This window comes from Bos mutus, chromosome 13 (genome assembly GCF_027580195.1).
Source record: "Bos mutus isolate GX-2022 chromosome 13, NWIPB_WYAK_1.1, whole genome shotgun sequence".
Taxonomy (NCBI): Eukaryota; Metazoa; Chordata; class Mammalia; order Artiodactyla; family Bovidae; genus Bos; species Bos mutus.
In genome coordinates, this window is record NC_091629.1 from 23,095,432 (window position 1) to 23,112,390 (window position 16,959).

General features: G+C 49.1%; 1 long non-coding RNA gene across 1 annotated transcript; it reads right to left on the bottom strand.

Annotated features, from left to right (window-relative positions):
- Positions 1-4,033: 4,033 nt before the first annotated feature.
- LOC138990516 (uncharacterized) lies at positions 4,034-16,456 on the bottom strand. The gene is made up of 5 exons (XR_011466659.1): positions 16,255-16,456; positions 13,965-14,117; positions 7,883-8,258; positions 7,064-7,196; positions 4,034-6,927 (listed from the first exon to the last, which is right to left on the bottom strand). It is a non-coding gene; the product is annotated as an uncharacterized lncRNA (long non-coding RNA).
- Between the last annotated feature and the right edge of the window lie 503 nt (positions 16,457-16,959).

The window sequence follows — 16,959 nt, forward strand, 5'->3', positions numbered from 1 at the left end:
CATGGGATTTTCCAGGCAAGGATACTGGAGCGGGTTGCCATTTCCTTCTCCAGGGGGATCTTCCTGACCCAGGGATTGAACCTGGCTCTCCTGCACTGCAGAAAGAGTGAGCTACTTTACCAACTGAGCTACGAGGGTTTCCTTTGGGGTTGGGTTTAAGGTCAGGGAGGAGACCCACACAGGCCCTGGGAGGAAGCCTCCAGCCATCGGGGCAGGAGATCCAGGGAATCAGGTATATCGGGCTCAGTCCAGATGGTCTCACAGGCTCTAGGTAGGCGTGTCCCCCAGCACCCAGCCTCCTTACCCCAAGGAGAGAGCAGAACCTTCTAAAGCAGGGGTCCCCAGACTCCAGGCCACAGATCGATACCTCCTGTCAGATCGGTGGTGACATCAAAGTAGAAATGAAGTGCACAGTAAATGTAACATGCTTGAATCATCCCCAAACCGTACCTCCTGCCCAGTGCGTGGGAAACTGTCTTCCGCAAAGCTGGTCCCTGGTGCCAAAAGAAAGCTGGGTGTCTGCTCTAAAGCACAGGGCACCCCCCTCCACTTGCTGAGAGGGCTCAGCCACTACTGGTGTGACCTTAGGCTATTTTCTCAACCTTTCTAGTCTCAGCTGCCTCCTTGATAACTTGTCCCGCAGAGGTGATGTGAAGGTTGACTGGGATAAAGCAAGTAAAACCTCCAGCACAGCATCTAAAATGTGGAAAGTGAGTAAATACTGCTGGACAGATTTGTTGTGTTTGCTGATTTTTCCTGGCGTGAATCCTCCCCCCATGGTGGATTTCAAACTGTCCACGTTACTTTACTGAACCTGAGCTGGTGCGACCCGGCTCTGGCCTCCGCTGATGGTTTCCAGAGGATGCAGACAAGACCGGCGGAGTCAGTGCCAAGAACGAGTGGCAGGAGAGATCGTGTTGGGGGTGGAATGAGGGGTGGTACCTCCTGAAGGTGATGGCATTTGGGGTGAGCTTGAGGGGGTGGGAAGAGATGTGTGAAGATTTCCCAGGCGAGAGGGGCAGCTTGGGCAAAGGCCCAGGGCTGGGAGAGCCCCAGGCACATGGAAGACCCACCCCAGTCAGAGGTGGGGTACCCAGAGAAAGATGCTGGAAGATTTGATTGGAAAAGCACTTGAAAGCAGAGCTGAGGACTTAACTCATGTGGCAATGGGGAGCCACAGAGGCTTCTGTGCAGGGGCTGATGTGGTCCAGAGGATGAAGCAGGAGCAGGTGGAGGTGGCCCAGAGGCAGGGAGAGCCTGGATGGGAGGTGGGGGTGTGGGGGTCGAGGAGCAGCCCCAGCTGCCCAGCCAGGAGCTCATAGGAGGGACAGGCAGATGCAAAGGGTCATGTTAAACTCTGCTCCGAGGTTACAGCTGGGGATTTGCTGTTAGTTTCCTCTGAGCAATTGTTCTCCTAGAGAGATGAGAAATGCTAATGGCCATGTCCTGAAAACACTTGCATCTTCCAAACAAAGAATGAGGGGTCTCCAGTGCCCCCTGTAGGGGAGAACTTGCAGGGGAGGGGGCTTCTCCAAGGCCTCCCTGCACAAGGCCCAGCATCCTTCGAGGACCCTCTAAGTCTCAAGTTCCTCTTGGTCGCCTATCTCCATGGTAACAAAGGGAAGATAGGACAGGGAAATCTGAGTGTGTGATTTGTGTGGGAGATGCCTAGCAATCCTGGTCAGGTTGCGGGGTAGGGGGGACCCTTCAGCCCTATCATGCTCCATGCACCCTGCTGTTGTCCTAAATGAGGGTGGGCGTGAGGAGTCATCAAAGACCCATATGCCTCTTACACTATGACATATTGTCCCCCTTAATCCTCACACACATCCTGTCTGGAAGTCGGTATTTATAGCTCCATTTTACAGATGGAGGAGCTGAGGCCCAAAGAGGGGAAGAGCTCCAGCAGGCAGGATGTGGGAGGGCAAGTGCTCTCCCATGCCCAGGGCTCCGCCTTGGGATGTCCAGCCTGTCCAGGGGCAGGAAACTTGCACCTATGCAATATCAGAAGGAGCAGAGAAGCCTTTCTGCGGTCATCTGCAACTCAACAGCCTGACGATGCTGGTCTGAAGAAGCCTTGGGGACCCTCGGGACAGCACATTGCACCTGTGTTCACCGCACAGAGGCAGCCCTTACAGTGACCCAGATGGAGACACCTCCATCCGTGAGTGTGTAACCAGAATAGAGCCCAGCCACCTCAGGAACAGACAGAGTTGAGCTCACATGAAACATGGGCCTCTCCCAAAGCCTTGATAGGGTTTTCTACAATGTCTTCTTGTTGTTCAGTCACTAAGTCATGTCTGACTCTTTGCAACCCCATGGACTGCAGAATGCCAGGCTTCCCTGGCGTTCCCAAACTATTTCCCAGAGCTTGCTCAAACTCATGTCCACTGAGTCCATGATGCCATCCAACCATCTCATCCTCTGTCTCCCCCCTCTCCTGCCCTCAATCTTTCCCAGCATCAGGGTCTTTTCCAATGAATCAGCTCTTCGCATCAGGTGGCCAAAGCACTGGAGCTTCAGCTTCAGCCTCAGTCCTTCCAATGAATATTCAAAGTTGATTTCCTTTAGGTTTGACTGGTTTGATCCCTTGGTTCGCTATCCAAGGGACTCTCAAGAGTCTTCTTCGGCCCCAAAGTTCGAAAGCATCAAAAGTGACTAGAAGAGGCAAACACAGGAGAAGAAGGAGGGGGGCAGGGGTGAAGGAATATTCCAAACCCACAGCCCCCACCACCACATCTCCAAACATCCCTTCCCCACCTCTCTCCAAAGTCACACAGCACAGCGAGCTCTCCTCTCCACCCCCACCCACCACAGGCTCCATGGCCCTCTCTGCCTTCCTCCCTCGCGCCCTCCTCCCCGCCCTGCTCTCCACTCCAAGCTCCTTCCTCCAGGAGGCTTTCCTCCGAGAGCAGCTCTAAGTGCTTTCTCTGGAAAATCGATTTAGCCTCTCGCATCTTCTAAATATCTCCTGCCCATCATCCCATGAACACACCGAGGCTGGGGGGAGGAAGGCCAGCCAAGGCTGAGGGGAAAATGTGTGTGTCACAGTCACTCATCACTCATCCTACCAGACGATGGGGAAGATCCTGGGCTGCCACTGAAGACACCTGGATGTCACCTCAGCTCCATCACTCAAGAAGTATGTGACCTCCAGTGGGACATTTAAACCTTGGACTTTGATTTAGAGTAGAAACTGGGAGCAGGGGCTCCTCCCCCTGGGATGAGAGATGCCATGAACTTTAAACCTGCCAGATCTGGGGCAGAGAAGTGAGAGATAGAATCATATCCCATCCTGGGGAAACAGACCCAAACAGAAGGATGCTTTCACAACACAGTTGGTTTGTGGTCCTCCAAAGCGCAGCAAAGGACACAGGACTCTAGAGAGACATGACGGCTGAAGGCGGTATGATCTGGGGGTGGATCCCTAACATGGGATGGGGGGAGGGCATCTATAAAGGACATTATGGGCACAACTGGAGTGTGTGCATGGATCACATAGCAGATCATCGTTTTGAGTCCATGTCCCATCTCATGAGTCTGATAAACTGTATAGAGGGTGTGTAAGAAGATGCCTTTGTGTTTGGGAGACACTCACTGAAGTATTGCCAGCCAAAACCCAGGACTCTCCAGCTTTTTCAAATGTTTCAGAAATTAATAATAGCCCAAGTGTATACGTGTATGAGTGTATATGATACATATGTACTATATATGGGCTTCCCTGGTGGCTCATATGGTAAAGAATCTGCATGCCATGCAGGAGACCTAGGTTCAATCCCTGAGTGGGGATGATCCCCTAGAGAAGTAAATGGCAACCCACTCCAGTGTTTTTGTTTGAAAAATCCCTTGGACAGAGGATCCTGGCAGGCCACCATCCATCGGGTTATAAAGAGTCAGACACGACTGAGTGACAAACACACACATACTGTACTTATGTTTTATATATATATGGAGAGGACAGTGCCAAATGCTAACAATAGGAAATCTGATAATTTTTTAATCTTATTTTAATGACTTTACTATGGAAGCATTTCAAAGCAAAGAGTTAAAAAGCAAAACAACAGTGGTACACAGGAGTCCTGCGGTTATGAACTTCAAAATATCAAAGACACTTGTTACCCAGCTCTCATTCAACAAGGATTTGCTGAGCACCTGCTGTATATCAGACACTGCTAGGAACTGGGGCGTGGGGGAAAGAAGCCCGAGTCTAACGGCCAGACCAAGATCAGGAGTGCAGACGGCTCTGCTGTGTACTCCCCCATCCTCCTTGGGCCCCAAGGCTCTCGTGCCCTGGGAGAGCTGGGGCCCACTGCCGGGAGGCCCTTCCCAGGAGCTGCCCACACCTGAAGGCATCTACTTTGGCACTCCCCTCCAGGAATCTGATGGCTGGTCATTTGGGGGTCCAGTTAAAGGCTGCTGGCCCCTTGTCTGGATTTGGGGTAACAATAAAGGACTCCCAGCTTCAGCTCTCCCACAGGGTCAGCCAGACCCCTGGGGAAACAGCACAGCAATTCAACTTCTCCCTTTGCCAAGAGCACATGACCGAAGACTCAGGGTTTGTGTCCAAGGAAACTGAGAACTCTAAAGTCCCAGCAGGAATCAAATGCCAGAGTCAGATCAGGCAAAGTCGAGGTGGGTTCTCAAAGGAACGATTGACAGAAGTGTGGGTGGGGTGTGGTGGGACCACACAGGACAAGGCAGTGAGCTGGGGCTGGGAGCAACCCGGCTGTGGTTACCCCTACAAGGGAAGTCCCCAGAGAGAGTGGTTGTATGGAGCAGGTCCTTCGGGGAGACACAGCCAGCCTGAGAGGGCCCTGCAGAGGGAGACCACTGCCCCCTCCATTCTCCCCACCTGGCCTGAGTCACTGCCCCCCCAGGGGCTCAGGGCACAGGGGATAGAGAAGGTGGGGGTGGATCTGGGGACAGGTGGGAAACAGGAAATGGCAACCCCCACTCCAGTATTCTTTCCTGGAGAATCCCATGTGCAGAGGAGCCTGGTGGGCTATAGTCCGTGGGTCGCAAAGAGCTGGACAGGACTGAGTAACTAACACTTTTACCATCACTTCAGGGCCCAATATTCCACCTTTGGATCTTATCCCTTTGAGAATCTGATGGGAGTTCTAAACTCTCCCAGGGAAATGGAACCTAAACACACACACAACTTTGCACCTAATTTTGAGAATTTCATGGATACTCCCCCAGGAAGGCAGTGCTATGCAGTGGTCCAAGCCTCAAATATGGGCTCTGGAAGGGAGGAGAAAAGCAGAAGAAAGGGAGGAGGTGCCAGTACCCTTATCCTACAAAGTTGGGAATCGAGAGTTACATCAGCAACTGTTGTTGGAAGAGGAGGTGCTCCTGCAGAAACCAGAAACAGTCTCAGAAAGTTCACACATTGGGAACAGGGACCTAAATGCTCATCTGAGCGACTGTGGGCTGAGTAGCTACTGTCTAATGACAGGGACTGAGGAATGGAGGTACAAGTTTGAGATCTGGAGTTTGGAGAGAAAAACATAAACTGGAACTATCTTCCAAAAGATGTTGTCTCTCGGACAGTAGGAAAGCTCAGCAGGTGAGGTGCAGCTATTTTCATGTTAACATTTTCTGATACGTCTGAGTTGTTGCCACATATGTGTGTGTGTGTATGTACTGTATATTACTTTGGTAAATAAAAATAACTTTTATTTTTAAAGCCTTGCTTTGTGTCTGCCCTTGTCTCTACCCCTGCAGGTCCCCAAGGCAGGCAAACCCTGCATCCCTTCAGCAGGCTGGCTCACTCCCACCTGCAGAGCAGAAACAGCCCTGCTTCCGCCACCTAATTCTGTGTCATAAAAAACCAAAAATGCTGACTCAAAACAGTAATGCATTCTTTCTCACCATTCTGTGGATTGACCAGGTGGTTCTGGCTGGGATCTCAGGAGAGCTGTTGACCAGAAGCCTCTGTTGCTCTGTGTGTGCATGTGTGTGTATGTGTGTGTGTGTGCATATGGTGCGTGGTATGTGTGCATGGTATGTGTGTGCATATAGTGTGTGGTGTGTGTGTATGGTGTGTGTGTGTGTATGGTGTGTGTGTGGGGGGTATATGTGTGTATGGTGTGTGTGTGCATATGGTGTGTGGTGTGTATGGTGTGTGTGTATGTATGGTGTATATGTGTATGGTGTGTGTGTATGGTGTGTGGTGTGTATGTGTGTGGTATATGTGTGTATGGTGTGTGTATGTATGGTGTGTGTGAGTGTATGGTGTTGGGGGGGTATGTATGTATGGTGTATGTGTGCATATGGTGTGGTGTATGCATGTGTGTGTGTGCTGTGTGTGTGCATATGGTGTGTGGGGTGTGTGTGTGGTATATGTGTGTATGTGTGTGTGTGTTTGTTGGTGTGTGCGTGTGTGGCAGGTGTGTGTATGCATGCTATGTGTGTGTGCATGCTATGTGTGTGTGCAGGCACAGCCACTCTGCACAAGTGTTTCCTGAATGTCTGTCCAGGTGTAACCTGCAAGGACTCAGGTTGAGGGTCCAGGTCCCAGCCTGTCTCTGTGACAGGGTGAGAAGGGAGGGGAAGGACCAGTGGCCAGATAAGCATCTTAGCGGGACTTCTGACTGTCTTTCGAGGCTTCTAGGCAAGAGAGTAACAGACATGACAGTCACACCCACTGAACTCCCCAGGTGGAGGTGTGGAGCCATCATTAGACAGGTCCGTGGGGTGTTGTCTCTGAAGGAGACATAGAAATCTGGAGCACACATTGCCTCCAGGAAGAGACAGAAAAGGAGAGAGACCCTTGAGTATGAATTCTTCTGTATCTTCTGGGTTTTATTTCATGTGAGCAGCTCTTCAAAAGCAGAACTTAAGATCGATCCTGGCAAAGTAGACAATAGTTCACCCGAGTTTCTTCATAAAGAGGAATCAGTCAAATCCAAATTGAAGAGAATTCTGCAAAACAAATGGGTTCCCTGGATGGCTCAGCAGGTAAAAAATCTGCCTGCAATGCAGGAGATGTGGGTTCAATCTCTGGATCAGGAAAATCCCTTAGAAAAAAGAAAATGGCAACCCACTCCAGTATTCTTACCTGGGAAATACCATGGACAGAGGAGCCTGGCAGGCTACAATCCATGGGCTCGCAGAGTCAGACATGACTGAGCAACTAAGCATGCACGCACAACTGCCAAAGGAACAACCTGAACGCTTTAAAATACCAGCATCTGGAAAGACAAGGTGGGTAGGAGAAGGTTCAAATGAGAGGCAGGAGAGAAGACCCAGCAGTGGGGGGAGGTGATGGGCCTTATCTGGACCCTGGATCAAGAGGGAAAGGCCAGGATTAGGAAAACTGGCAAAATCTGAATATTGGCCTCAGAGAGAGACCAGATGTGCCTCTGTGTAAGATTCACTGGTGTGATAAGGGTTTTGTTCTTATAAAGGAGAATGTTCATGTCTTAGAATAGATGTGCAGACTTACCTGCACAAAATGTGCAACTTTCAAATAGTCCAGGGAAAAAAAAAAAACAAGAAGAAAAGAATGAAGGAAATGTTACTGATTTTTTTTGGACCAACGTCTGCGTTTCTATAGCGAGATAGAGTAAATGTGGCAAAACGTTAACTGGTGATGAATTTGACAGTTATTATTCTCACAGTTTTCTGCGGCTGAAAATTTTTTCAAATGAAAAGTCGGGGAAAATTAAGATGAACATAAAATAAAAATCCTTTTTAAACAACTGCTTATGAAAGGAAAAATTAACAAGTGTTGGCAGATTCTAGAATGAATGTTGAAACTTTTCATATTTTAGTCAAAAACACATCCCTCCCTTGGACGGCAGTGGCCAGCTGACCCGCCCCCTCCTGCAGGTGACAGGACGCTCAGGCTTTCAGATGCCTTTTTAAAAACACTCACCCGGACTCCACACAAAGGGAGAAACAAATCACGGTAAAGGCGCTGAGGGAGCCACACACTCAGAAAATTCTCCGTTCTTTGCAAGCATGTAGACGTTTCCAACAGTGCAATGACCTGACCTTTTTCACACGCCAAGCCAAAGTCATTTTTCTTTGAATAAGCTCAGATTTAGAACAAGAAAATTATCCAGGCGGCCTTTAAAGCACGAGTGTGATTGTGGGAGCTCCCAGCACCAGAGCAGCGAGAAGGGCCAGGTTGATGGTTGGTGACTTGGGTCCATTGGATCAGTGATGTCTCTCCTTCCACATGCAGGTGTTTGTCAGTTCACCACGAATTCAGAGTATGGACTGGCCACCACGCTGCATTTCTGGTAAAACTGGAAATAATAAGAAAGAAACTCATTACCATTCATGGTCGCCCAGCAGTGAGTTGACCCTGATAGACGTCTGCAGAGGAGGGTGTTGATAGTACTAGGGGGCACCCAGGAAGAGGGGTCCTGGCTGGGCCAGTAGTGCCTGCAGAGGGGAAACCTGAGATGCAAAGAGGTGTGGAAAACTAGGGGTGCTGAGAACAAGGTCTTGAATTTGACTCTGGGTATTCAGATTCGGGATCCAATCCTGAGCTGGCACAGTCTCTCCAAGCCTTATCACCTTCATCCCTAAACCGGGCGGGTGAGGAGCCACCAAGAGGTGTGCTCTGAAGATAAAGAGAGGGGAAACCTCTGAAGCCCCTGGGTGTGGATGAGCACAGACCAGACCTGGACATGCTCCACGGGGACTAGACCTGGGGTTCCTCCATCACTGCTCAGGGGCGAGTGGAAGGTGTGCTTTGTGGCCCTGGCGGGGAGAGTGGGGAAGGTGGGACCAAGGAGCCACCCTCCAAGGAGAAAAGAGATGCCTCATGAACTGCAGGGCTTCTGCTTCCATGAGTGGAATTTGCAAGTTTGGATTCTGAACTGAACCCCTCAAGAAAACGGGGCTGAGACTAAGGCAGGATCTGTCACCCACCTCCCCACCAACTCCCCACTAAATATGTGCCGAAGAAAGCGGTTTTATAGTTATATCCATGGAGAAAAGAGGGAGCCTTCAGAAGAGCCTGATTCACTGGGACAACTGGGCGGCCACCTGGGAAAAATAAAGCAGGATCCCCACCTTACTCCTCAGCCCAAAATAGACACAAGCAAAGATGCTCGGCACCGCTATTCATCAGAGAGATGCAAATCAAAACCACAATGAGATGTCAGCTCACACCTGTCAGAATGGCCACCATCAAAAAGACCACAGATAACAAATGCTGCCGACAATGTGCAGGAAAGGGAATACTCATACTCTGCTGCTGGGAATGGAAAAAGAGGCAGCCACTATGGAAAACATGCGGAGGTTCCTCAAAAAATCAAAAATAGAATTACCATATGAGCCAGCAATACTACTCCTGGGTATTGTCTTGAAGAAAACAAAATATTAATTTGAAATATTATTTAATTTGAAGTATTTGTTATATGCACCCCTATGTTCACTGCAGCATTATTTGCAATAGCCAAGATACGGAAGTAACCTAAGTGCCTACCAGTATATGAATGGATACTGATTAGTTTTTATATATGGATACAGTTTAGGTTATATATATATATATATATATATATACACACACACACACACACATGGAATATTAGTCATTAAAAAGAAGTTAATCTTGCCATTTACAACAACACCGATAAATCTAGAGTGTTTTATGCTAAGTGAAATAAGTCAGACAGAGAGGGACAAATACTGCACATGGTATTTTCATTATATGTGGAATCTAACAAACAAAACGGAAACAGACTCATAAATACAAAGAAGAAACAGGTGGTCACCAACAGGTCAGGGGTTGAGTAAAATAGCTGAAGGAGATGAAGAGCCACAAACTTCCAATTACAAAATAAATAATTCACAGGGATGTGGTTTACAGCTAACAGAATACAGTATTAAATACTAATTTTTATGTATGGTGACAGATGGTTACTAGAATTATTGCTATGATCATTTCATAATGCATTTGATTGTCAAATTACTATGTAGTACATCTGACACTAACATAATATTGTTCATCAACTACACTTCAATAAATTAATAAGTACATAAATAAATAAATTCCAGATGGGTCAGAAATTTAAACATTAAAACAAACCATATAAGCATTAGGAAAAATGGAATAAGTTTTTAAAATAAGCTCAGAGTGGGAAAGATTTTTCTCAGCAAAACAAAATTTGAAAGGCATTTTTTAAAGTAATAAATTTAATTATATTAAAAATTTAAATTCAAGTGTCTAATAAAAGTCCAATTATAAACAAAATACAAAGAGATTTACAACTTGAGGGTTGGCAAAGGTCAATTTCCTTAATATATAAAGCACTTCTAGATATCAATTAAAAAAAACCCGACTGAAGTGAAGTGAAAGTTGCTGTCATGTCTGACTCTTTGCGACCCCATGGACTGTAGCCCAGCAGGTTCCGCTGTCCATGGGATTCTCCAGGCAAGAATACTGGAGTGGGTAGCCATTCCCTTCTCCAGGGGATCTTCCCAACCCAGGGATCGAACCCAGGTCTCCCACATTGCAGGCAGATTCTTTACCATCTGAACCACCAGGGAAGTCCAGAAAAAGGCCAACAACCTAATTAAAAAAAAAAAAAAAAAAAAACGAGATAGGGAACGCCCTGGTGGTCCAATGTTTAAGACTCCGTGTTTCCACTGCAGGGAGCGTGGGTTCAATCCCTGGTCCAGGAACTAAGATCCTACATGCTAGGTGGTACAGCCAAAAAAAAAAAAAAAAAGATGGGAAAGGTTAGAAAAGAACTTATAGAAATGGGAATAAAGGGTCTTTGAACATAATGAGAAGATGCTTTAACCACACTGGTATAAAGAAGAATTATAATGACTACTACATACCAATTACTTTTAGCTCCTGGGCTGGCAAATATCAAAAAGTTTGACGGCCCTCTGTGTTGGTGAGGGTGTAGAGAAACAGAAGCTCTCAAATACTGTTGATGGGACTTAAGAAATCAGTACAGTCGCCCTTTAGAGGGCATTTTGACAATATTTATCAAAACTAAAAATGCACATATCTTTTGGCCAAGAACACCACTGCCAGGATTTATCCTGCAGACACACAGGCACTTGCGCCAAGCAGTCTAATTGCAAAGATAAAGATGCTCACTGTGGCTTAGAGAGATAGCAAGATTGGGAGCAACCCAAAGGCCTGGAAATAAAGAATTGGTTAAATAAATATACAATGCTACAAGGGATACTAGCAGCCACTTTTTAAAATGAAGAAGCACTTTCTGTGCCCATACAAAACTATCTCCAAAATATATTAAATGAATTTATATACAGTTGCCCCTCCCACAGTGGGATTGTGTTCAGGCCCCCACCCCCACCTTCAGCCACACTCCAAAATCCTCAGATGCTCAAGTTCCTCATATAAAATGGTGTAGTGTTTGCATATGATAGACCTCCATCCTCCCATAAACTTTAAATCATCTCTAGATTACCTACAATACCTAATACAATGCTGGCCCACACAGCAAATCCAGGTTTTGCTTTTTGGAACTTTCTGGAATTTGGGGGGAGGAATTTTTTTCTAATTTATTTATTTTTAATTGAAAAGTGAAAGTGAAAGTCCCTCAGTCGTGTCCAGCTCTTTGGGACCCCATGGACTATACAGTTCATGGAATTCTCCAGGCCAGAATACTGGAGTGGGTAGCCTTTTCCTTTTCCAGGAGATCTTCCCAACCCAGGGATCCAACACAGGTATCCTGCATTGCAGGCGAATTCTTTACCAGCTGAGCCACCAGGGAAGCCCAAGAATACTGGAGTGGGTAGACTATCCCTTCTCCAGCAGATCTTCCCAACTCAGGAATCAAACTGGGATCTCCTGCATTGCTGGCCAATGCTTTACCAACTGAGCTATCAGGGAACCCCTTTTAATTGAAAGATGATTGCTTCACAGTATTGTGTTGGTTTCTGCCAAACATCAACATGAATCAGCCATAGGTATACCTATGTCCCCTCCCTTTTCCTCCCTCCATCTTCCTCCCCATCCCACCCCTCTAGGTTGTTACAGAGCTCCCATTTGAGTTCAGCAAATTCCCATTGGCTATCTATTTTACATACGGTAATGTATGTTTCCATGTTACACTCTCCATATATTCTACCCTCTCTTTCCTCCTTTGGGGGAATATTTTTGATCCACGATTTATTGAACCCATAGTGTGAAACCTGCAGATAGGAAAGGCTGACTGTGTGTGTGTGTGCGCGTGTGTGCCCTGCATATATTTATATGTACATACAAATGTATATAATCTATATAATACATTTGTACACACCTTGCACAAAATATACACATATATATGCTTGCAGGGACTACCTCTGGAAGACGCACAGGTAGTGGTTCTCTCTAGAGAAGAAGAAGGGATAGAGGGGTGAAGACACTTATGTTTCATGTGTGATTATACTAACATGTAGATGTTTTACCTATTTTGAAAAATAACACACTTTACACTTGGGTAGATCAGCCACGTCTTCCTCGTGGACAAGTTCAATCCCTCAAGACAAAAACCAGACTCCTAGGGGACCCCAAAGGTGATGCAGGCTTGGAAATGGAGAGACCCATTGGAGGGCCCAGTGCACCCCGCTGCTCTAGGCTGGAGCCAGCCCCAAGCCCAGGGAACATGCTTCTGGCAAACTGGCCAGGCAGAGAGAGAGGGCGTGGGGAGAGGGGTGGTGGGCTCTCCTAGGCCAGAAGCCAGTCACCTCCAAGAGAAGAATGAAGAAGGAGGCAGGGCCAGGACGAGACTCAAGGAGGTGGCTGGGTTGGGGAGGGCCGCTGAGAGGGGCCTGGCTCAGCCCAGGGTGGGGTGGAGGTGCAGAGAGCTCCTTCTCAGACAAAGACTTGGGCCCAGCAGGCTCTGAGCAACTTGAAGGTCCCACAAGGCTGGAAACAGCCCCCCAACCCCAGAGCCACATTTCCGCCCAGAAGTCGGCCTGTGTTCGCGGCCACCACACAGGCTGGACTGAGTCAAGGAATTCCAAGAACAGTTGGCTCCCGCACTACCAGGCGACCCCCCACCAGATGTGCGGTTGAGCTGGACTTGGGTCTGCACTCTGTAACATCAGCCGTTTTTCTGCACCCAGGTTTTCCCCTCTATGTCTCAGTTAAGTGTTCCTTTTGGAAACTTTCAGCCCTTTTATGGCATAGTTAAGGGGAGAGGAATTTTTCCAGAACTCAAAAGACGCTGGTTTAGCTGGGTTGGGAGGAGAGGGCGATTTAGGGGAGAAGAGCCGAAGCAGCTGTGGCTGGGGTGAGGGTGGAGGGACAACATGAGACCTTGGGGAGCGGGGGACTGGGCTCCTCTGGGCCTGGGCCACCTGTCCCAGGGGCCACGGGTGCTGAGTCTCGACGGCCTCCACACATTACAGCTCTCAGCCTTTGGTCCTCCGGTACCTCTCATCACCCCGCAAGTCTCCTGCCCTGGCACTGTCAACACTCAACACACATGTTCAAACGTGCCCTGCCAGCCCTGGGCCCCCGTGGTTCCCTTCCTCCCCACAGCTTGCCTTCACCTCTCTCCAGCGACACCAGAGAGAAAAACTGCTGGGAAAAAGAACTTTCTGGAATCCACCCCAGCTAAAGTTGCTAAGGCAACTCAGAGGACAGCAAGTAAACTCCACGGAGGCCACTAATCCACCCAACTCCAGGGACTTGCAGGGACTTCTGGGGGTCTTTGGAGCCCCATCCAGTCTGCCCACTCAGACCCCCTCGGCCCAGCCCTCTGTGAGGCGTCTGCTTTCTCCACTCTGTCCTCTTCCTCCCATGGCTTGTTGATTTCCTGCCAAACCATTTCCCTCCTGGCTCCAAACTTCTGTCGGGAAAGAAATGAAATCAGCACTTGGAGGGCTGGAAGGGGAAAAACAGCTGCTTCTAACAAAGTGGGGTGGGGGAGGGGCTGACGAGCAGCTGGATCCTGGTGGAAAAGGAAGTGTCTGGTGGGGGCGCCGAGCTCATAGCCGGAGGGGCAAGCTCATAGCCGGAGGGGCAAACTCACAGCCCAGCGGGCACCAGGATGGAGGCTTCCTATGGGCGTCTTGGGCTGCAGTCTTCAGACGCAAACATATCTCGTGTCCACATTAACCGTCCTCGGCTGTGTGTTTCCCTCCACTTGATAGATGTGAGTCCAACATCTTTCCTCTTGACTCTCCTATGAAGAAAAATTATAGTGCATGTGTTTGGAACATGATAGAGAACAGTGGAGGATGTGGTATCAGGACCCTCCACTAACACTGATCAGCACAGGAAGACACGGTGGCCTCCACCAATTGTGGCCACGTGGAACGTGGGCCTCTGATAATAAATCTGACCTAGAGACCCAGATTCTTGTGCACAAATCGCCTAAGATTTAAATGTTGGCAACTAGCTTCCCTGGTGGCTCAGACGGTAAAGAATTTGCCTGCAATGCAGGAGACCTGGGTTCGATCCCTGGGTCGGAAAGATCCCTTAGAGAAGGGAATGGACTCCGGTATTCTTGTCTGGAGAACTCTGTGGACAGAGGAGCCTGGTGGGTTTCAGTCCAGGGGGTCACAAAGAGTCAGACACAACTAAGCGACTAACAATGAGTGCAGAGGGCTTAAGGCACTGGCAGACCAGCTTACTGGGGGCTGAGCAAAATTAATGTGAGAGCTGGGCTCACAGGTCAGAGGCAGAGACCCTGCTTTATGGGTGAAAGCTGATGAGTGGACTTGGCTGATCAAGCCACCATGGCCTGGAGTGGGCAATGCCCGGGGCCCCACCCACCCCTTGGGTCTCCTTATAACAGCTTGTATCGCTGACTCCTCCCCACTCAAAAGGGCTTTTGCTCTCTAGAGAGTGCCCCTGAGGTTCGTCCTTGAAAGGCTGCCCGCCTGCCACAGAGTTTCCTTGCCTGGAGACGGTGAACCCGGAGCACTGGAACTTCACAGTCTTCTTCCACACCCCACTCATCCACCATCTTTGGTGAAGGACTAACAGGAGTATGGACATTTGGCCCTCTTGCCTCGAGTCAGGATAACCCTGAGCATTCCTCACACTCCAGAGGTCCCAAGGCTAACACACCCTCTGCGGGACTCTGCCTAAAATTGCTCCCGCCGTGGCCTTCCCTCTGTCCTGACCTGCTTTCTCCACTCCCTTCGAAGTTTCTCCTGGGAGAACTTCCTTAATAAACCACAGGCACATGAGCCCTTGTCCCAGGATCTGTTCTGGAGGCCCCTCCCGTAGACACAGCCAGGCTAACAGACAACTCCGCCCACAGTGGAAAAAAGAAGTTTGCCAGGAGCTGAAACCACAGTCAGAGAGCCTCAGAACTGTCAAAGGACACTGCCTTTTCTGAGAATCAGCTTAGGGTGCTCAGGGCTCCCGCAAGCCCTCTACTCTCCTGTCCCACCCCACCCCTTCCTCTGCAGGTCACCCTTCTTTTACCTTGTGGTTGCTCCCAAAGCTCCCCCTCCCCCAGGTCCACCCCCCACCACCTGGCAGCCATGCAGACTGTATGTCTGACCCCACCCTAGGCCCGGGGGTGGGACTTGACTGGTAAAAGCCAATTTCAGTAAGTCCCAGCCCTGTCGCATAGTGGCTGGTACAAATAACCCACCTGGAAGTCATTTAGAAAACAAAAAAAAAATTCCCAGGGAATGCTTTGGGGAGTGGGGCACAACTAACTCAGTTATCTTGAAGATGGAAATTCTAGAAGACAGATGCAACCTTGATATGAAGGCTTGGAAAATGAGGGAAGTAGGTGAGAATAGGGGTTAGGGTTAGCAGCCAGACTGGATGGTTGTGATGGACTCTATGGCTTCCCTGGTGGCTCAGTGGTAAAGAACCCATCTGTCAATGCAGGAGATGCAGGAGACACAGGTTCGATTCCTGGGTCAGGAAGATTCCCTGGAGAAGGGAATGGCAAGCGACTCCAGTATTTTCGCTTGGGAAAATCCCATGGACAGAGGAGCCTGGTGGGCTACAGTCCATGGGGTCGCAAACAGTCAGACGTGACTGAGCAGGCACTCACGCACAGAAGAGGTTGGATGAGAAAATGGAAGAGAAAGGAGGACAGAGACCAAACCTGGTGTCTGTTGGTTGCAACCAAAAGCACCTAGGAAGTGAAGGAAGTCAGTTAGTGCTGTGGGCAGCTGGGACACCCAGGACAGAGGTGACCACCAGAGAGAGGCAAGGGCCTCGGAGTTACCCCAACAAGGGGGAAGGGACCTGGGGCATTTACCCATCAACTCCCACCAGCCAGAGCAGCAGGGCTCCGGCTCCTGGGGCCTCCCACTAGAATCCTCGGAGGACATTTTTTTCAAACTCACGATGCCTGGGTCCATGTCCAGAGATCCTGGGTTCACGAGCCCCAGTGCTAGGGCTGGAGAAAGCTCCCCAAGGAATCCATGTGCACAGTACGGCTTGGGAAGCCCCAGTCTCACTGACTTCTCGGATCCCCTGGAGCCTGCAGGCTTAGGGCCTCCCTCAGTAAGTTCAGCTGAGGATGGAAACCCTGGGAAAGCCGCCAGTGCAGCTGGAGATAAATCACTCACGGGCCGGGACCGTAGCCGGTGGAGGCTTGAGAAGAGAGGGTTCTGGCCTTCACTCCACTGTTTGCGCTCCCGTGACCAGAACGGAGCCCGACCCACAGACGTTCTTTTCAGGAGGAAAGAAAAAAAGTCAAACATATTTTCTGAGGTTTAATTTCCTCCCAGTGTCCTGAGGAAACCTTCCTAAAGCTCAGGCACCCTCAACTGAGTCTCCAGTATAACATCAAAGACTTTGAAATCGATACCCAGTGTGATTTTGCTAAAGTAAATAAAAACCAGGGGAGGAGGAAAATTAAAAAGAGCCTGGGTCTAGGAGAGGCCGAACCTCCACCAAGAAGGTGAAAAAAAGAGGCTGGTTGGGGTAGGGGAGGGAGCAGAATTCTGAGAGTTTCAAATTCAGGGAAAGGATTGCCAGATTCAGCAAATAAAAAAAGCCTCGTTCAATCAAAAACTGGATGCCTAGTTCAATTTGAATTGCAGATG